The sequence below is a fragment of the Salvelinus fontinalis genome, chromosome 1, assembly GCF_029448725.1.
Source record: "Salvelinus fontinalis isolate EN_2023a chromosome 1, ASM2944872v1, whole genome shotgun sequence".
NCBI lineage: Eukaryota > Metazoa > Chordata > Actinopteri > Salmoniformes > Salmonidae > Salvelinus > Salvelinus fontinalis.
This window is the reverse complement of record NC_074665.1, coordinates 7,202,160-7,208,159: the sequence shown is the minus strand read 5'-3', so window position 1 is coordinate 7,208,159 and position 6,000 is coordinate 7,202,160.

Genomic DNA, 6,000 nt, shown 5'->3' with positions numbered 1-6,000 from the left:
AAAGAAGACAGGGTTTTTGTCTGTCTGACAAGGCCATATGACAGGAGACTGGCATTATGAGCTGCACATGGTGGGTAAATGTTTCACGTACCACACTAGTACTCTGACAGCCCGTTTACTGAAAATGTACACTTAACCGGTCCGTTTACTGGAAATGTACACTTAACCGCTCCGTTTACTGGAAATGTACACTTAACCGCTCCGTTTACTGAAAATGTACACTGAACCGCTCCGTTTACTGGAAATGTACACTGAACCGCTCCGTTTACTGGAAATGTACACTGAACCGCTCCGTTTACTGAAAATGTACACTGAACCGGTCCGTATACTGGAAATGTACACTGAACCGCTCCGTTTACTGGAAATGTACACTGAACCGCTCCGTTTACTGGAAATGTACACTGAACCGCTCCGTTTACTGGAAATGTACACTTAACCGCTCCGTTTACTGGGAATGTACACTGAACCGCTCCGTTTACTGGGAATGTACACTTAACCGCTCCGTTTACTGGAAATGTACACTGAACCGCTCCGTTTACTGGAAATGTACACTGAACCGCTCCGTTTACTGGAAATGTACACTGAACCGCTCCGTTTACTGGGAATGTACACTGAACCGCTCCGTTTACTGGGAATGTACACTTAACCGCTCCGTTTACTGGAAATGTACACTGAACCGCTCCGTTTACTGGAAATGTACACTGAACCGGTCCGTTTACTGGAAATGTACACTGAACCGCTCCGTTTACTGGAAATGTACACTGAACCGCTCCGTTTACTGGAAATGTACACTTAACCGCTCCGTTTACTGAAAATGTACACTTAACCGGTCCGTTTACTGAAAATGCACACTTAACCGCTCCGTTTACTGGAAATGCACACTGAACCGGTCCGTTTACTGGAAATGCACACTGAACCGGTCCGTTTACTGGAAATGTACACTGAACCGGTCCGTTTACTGGAAATGTACACTGAACCGCTCCGTTTACTGGAAATGTACACTGAACCGCTCCGTTTACTGGGAATGTACACTGAACCGCTCCGTTTACTGGAAATGTACACTGAACCGCTCCGTTTACTGGAAATGTACACTGAACCGCTCCGTTTACTGGAAATGTACACTTAACCGCTCCGTTTACTGGGAATGTACACTTAACCGGTCCGTTTACTGGAAATGTACACTTAACCGGTCCGTTTACTGGAAATGTACACTTAACCGCTCCGTTTACTGGAAATGCACACTTAACCGCTCCGTTTACTGGAAATGCACACTTAACCGCTCCGTTTACTGGAAATGCACACTTAACCGCTCCGTTTACTGGAAATGCACACTTAACCGCTCCGTTTACTGGAAATGCACACTTAACCGCTCCGTTTACTGGGAATGTACACTTAACCGCTCCGTTTACTGGAAATGTACACTGAACCGCTCCGTTTACTGGAAATGTACACTGAACCGCTCCGTTTACTGGGAATGTACACTGAACCGCTCCGTTTACTGGGAATGTACACTGAACCGCTCCGTTTACTGGGAATGTACACTGAACCGCTCCGTTTACTGGGAATGTACACTGAACCGCTCCGTTTACTGGGAATGTACACTGAACCGCTCCGTTTACTGGGAATGTACACTGAACCGCTCCGTTTACTGGGAATGTACACTGAACCGCTCCGTTTACTGGGAATGTACACTGAACCGCTCCGTTTACTGGGAATGTACACTGAACCGCTCCGTTTACTGGGAATGTACACTGAACCGCTCCGTTTACTGGGAATGTACACTGAACCGCTCCGTTTACTGGGAATGTACACTGAACCGCTCCGTTTACTGGGAATGTACACTGAACCGCTCCGTTTACTGGGAATGTACACTGAACCGCTCCGTTTACTGGGAATGTACACTTAACCGGTCCGTTTACTGGGAATGTACACTGAACCGCTCCGTTTACTGGGAATGTACACTGAACCGCTCCGTTTACTGGGAATGTACACTGAACCGCTCCGTTTACTGGGAATGTACACTGAACCGCTCCGTTTACTGGGAATGTACACTGAACCGCTCCGTTTACTGGGAATGTACACTGAACCGCTCCGTTTACTGGGAATGTACACTGAACCGCTCCGTTTACTGGAAATGTACACTGAACCGCTCCGTTTACTGGAAATGTACACTGAACCGCTCCGTTTACTGGGAATGTACACTGAACCGCTCCGTTTACTGGGAATGTACACTGAACCGCTCCGTTTACTGGGAATGTACACTGAACCGCTCCGTTTACTGGGAATGTACACTGAACCGCTCCGTTTACTGGGAATGTACACTGAACCGCTCCGTTTACTGGAAATGTACACTGAACCGCTCCGTTTACTGGAAATGTACACTGAACCGCTCCGTTTACTGGGAATGTACACTGAACCGCTCCGTTTACTGGAAATGTACACTGAACCGCTCCGTTTACTGGAAATGTACACTGAACCGCTCCGTTTACTGGAAATGTACACTGAACCGCTCCGTTTACTGGAAATGTACACTGAACCGCTCCGTTTACTGGGAATGTACACTGAACCGCTCCGTTTACTGGGAATGTACACTGAACCGCTCCGTTTACTGGAAATGTACACTGAACCGCTCCGTTTACTGGAAATGTACACTGAACCGCTCCGTTTACTGGGAATGTACACTGAACCGCTCCGTTTACTGGGAATGTACACTGAACCGCTCCGTTTACTGGGAATGTACACTGAACCGCTCCGTTTACTGGGAATGTACACTGAACCGGTCCGTTTACTGGGAATGTACACTGAACCGCTCCGTTTACTGGGAATGTACACTGAACCGCTCCGTTTACTGGGAATGTACACTGAACCGCTCCGTTTACTGGGAATGTACACTTAACCGCTCCGTTTACTGGGAATGTACACTGAACCGCTCCGTTTACTGGGAATGTACACTGAACCGCTCCGTTTACTGGGAATGTACACTGAACCGCTCCGTTTACTGGAAATGTACACTGAACCGCTCCGTTTACTGGAAATGTACACTGAACCGCTCCGTTTACTGGGAATGTACACTGAACCGCTCCGTTTACTGGGAATGTACACTGAACCGCTCCGTTTACTGGGAATGTACACTGAACCGCTCCGTTTACTGGGAATGTACACTGAACCGCTCCGTTTACTGGAAATGTACACTGAACCGCTCCGTTTACTGGAAATGTACACTGAACCGCTCCGTTTACTGGAAATGTACACTGAACCGCTCCGTTTACTGGGAATGTACACTGAACCGCTCCGTTTACTGGGAATGTACACTGAACCGCTCCGTTTACTGGGAATGTACACTGAACCGCTCCGTTTACTGGAAATGTACACTGAACCGCTCCGTTTACTGGAAATGTACACTGAACCGCTCCGTTTACTGGAAATGTACACTGAACCGCTCCGTTTACTGGAAATGTACACTGAACCGCTCCGTTTACTGGAAATGTACACTGAACCGCTCCGTTTACTGGGAATGTACACTGAACCGCTCCGTTTACTGGGAATGTACACTGAACCGCTCCGTTTACTGGGAATGTACACTGAACCGCTCCGTTTACTGGGAATGTACACTGAACCGCTCCGTTTACTGGGAATGTACACTGAACCGCTCCGTTTACTGGGAATGTACACTGAACCGCTCCGTTTACTGGGAATGTACACTGAACCGCTCCGTTTACTGGAAATGTACACTGAACCGCTCCGTTTACTGGAAATGTACACTTAAGGGGACTCCCGAGTGGCGCAGTGGTCTAAGGCACTGCATCGCAGTGCTAGCTGTGCCACTAGAGATTCTGGGTTTGAGTCCAGGCTCTGTCGCAGCCGGCCGTGACTGGGAGGCCCATGGGGCGGCACACAATTGGCCCAGCCTTGTCCGGGTTATGGGGGATTTGGCCGGTAGGGATATCCTTGTCTCATCGCATACTAGCGACTCCTGTGGCGGGCCGGGCGCAGTGCACGCTGACACGGTAGCCAGGTGTATGGAGTTTCCTCTGACACTTTGGTGCGGCTGGCTTCCGGGTTGGATGGGCATTGTGTCAAGAAGCAGTGCGGCTTGGTTGGGTTGTGTTTTGGAAGGATGCACAGCTCTCGACCTTCGCCTCTCCCGAGTCCGTACAGGAGTTGCAGCGATGAGACAGGACTGTAACTACTACCAATTGGATACCACGAAATTAGGGAGAAAAAAAGGGATGAAAAAAAGAAAATGCACATTTAACCAGTCCGTTTACTGAAAATGCACATTTAACCAGTCCGTTTACTGAAAATGCACATTTAACCAGTCCGTTTACTGAAAATGCACATTTAACCAGTCCGTTTACTGAAAATGCACATTTAACCGGTCCGTTTACTGAAAATGCACATTTAACCGGTCCGCTTACTGAAAATGCACACTTAACCGGTCCGTTTATTGAAAATGCACATTTAACCGGTCCGTTTACTGAAAATGCACACTTAACCGGTCCGTTTACTGAAAATGCACCCTTAACCGGTCCGTTTACTGAAAATGCACCCTTAACCGGTCCGTTTACTGAAAATGCACCCTTAACCGGTCCGTCTACTGAAAATGCACCCTTAACCGGTCCGTCTACTGAAAATGCACCCTTAACCGGTCCGTCTACTGAAAATGCACCCTTAACCGGTCCGTCTACTGAAAATGCACCCTTAACCGGTCCGTCTACTGAAAATGCACCCTTAACCGGTCCGTCTACTGAAAATGCACCCTTAACCGGTCCGTCTACTGAAAATGCACCCTTAACCGGTCCGTCTACTGAAAATGCACCCTTAACCGGTCCGTCTACTGAAAATGCACCCTTAACCGGTCCGTCTACTGAAAATGCACCCTTAACCGGTCCGTCTACTGAAAATGCACCCTTAACCGGTCCGTCTACTGAAAATGCACCCTTAACCGGTCCGTTTACTGAAAATGCACCCTTAACCGGTCAAACTACATTTAATCTAGAACCACATCTCCGACAAGAAAGGCATGTTTTTAAAGGTCAGTTTGACTGTTTTTCCTGGTCTGGCTGGTAGATTAATAATTCCACTGTATTGTCCCAGTCCTACATTAAAAACTCGTCTTATCTCACCTTTGTAATAAATCTGTGTTCGACAGTGTGAAGGTTATTAGACTAGAATTTCCCTTTTCACCTGTCATGGAAATCTGGAAAGGAAACTACCTAAAAGCACTGTGATTGGCATCTCTAGCCATCGTCACACTTAGACCTTTAGTGTACCCATCCAGTTCCTCTTCAATACCACAGAGACTTCAAAGGATCTGAATTTGACTATCGAGATGAGTGAGAGGTTTCCCTTGGCAACACACTTCACTTTCATAACCACACAGGGAGAGGCCGGTTGGTGTTAACCTGTTCTTAAAACATGCTGTAGCCACCTGTGGTGGAGGACAGTTACTTCTGCTTGTGCAAGTCACCTACGTACTGAAAACCTCTAAAAGCTGAGAGCACTGCTCCTTCCCTGTGATGTGTGTGAGGGAGAGAAATAGAGAGCCAGAGAGGGAGAAAAGGGGAATATGGTGTCCGTCTGTCTTTGTCTGCGTGTCCACTATGTGACAGATGTTGTATAGCTTACAGAGAGAGAACACACTGAGGCAGGAAGATCAGACTGTGATGCTGCTCACCCTGTCTTGGAACAGACTATTCCCTCTGACAATAGACGGCTGACATTGTGGCCTGTGGCCTAGCCTCCGCCAAGAGCCAACGGCCTGTTGAATAAAATATGACTGTCCGGACGACCACAATGTAGAAAACGTTCCCCTGTGCCCTCCCGAAAACAAAAGCACCCCTGTTCTCCCACCACGGCCCTATGAAGGAGGGCCCTGTCACTTGTCCTCTGGGCAGGGGTGGGGCGTTTGGGATTCCAGTGCGGGCATCACTGGGAGAGACGCCGGGCTTGTGGAACACAAACCACTGTTCTAGACCTACAGCTGAAAAGCATATGAAT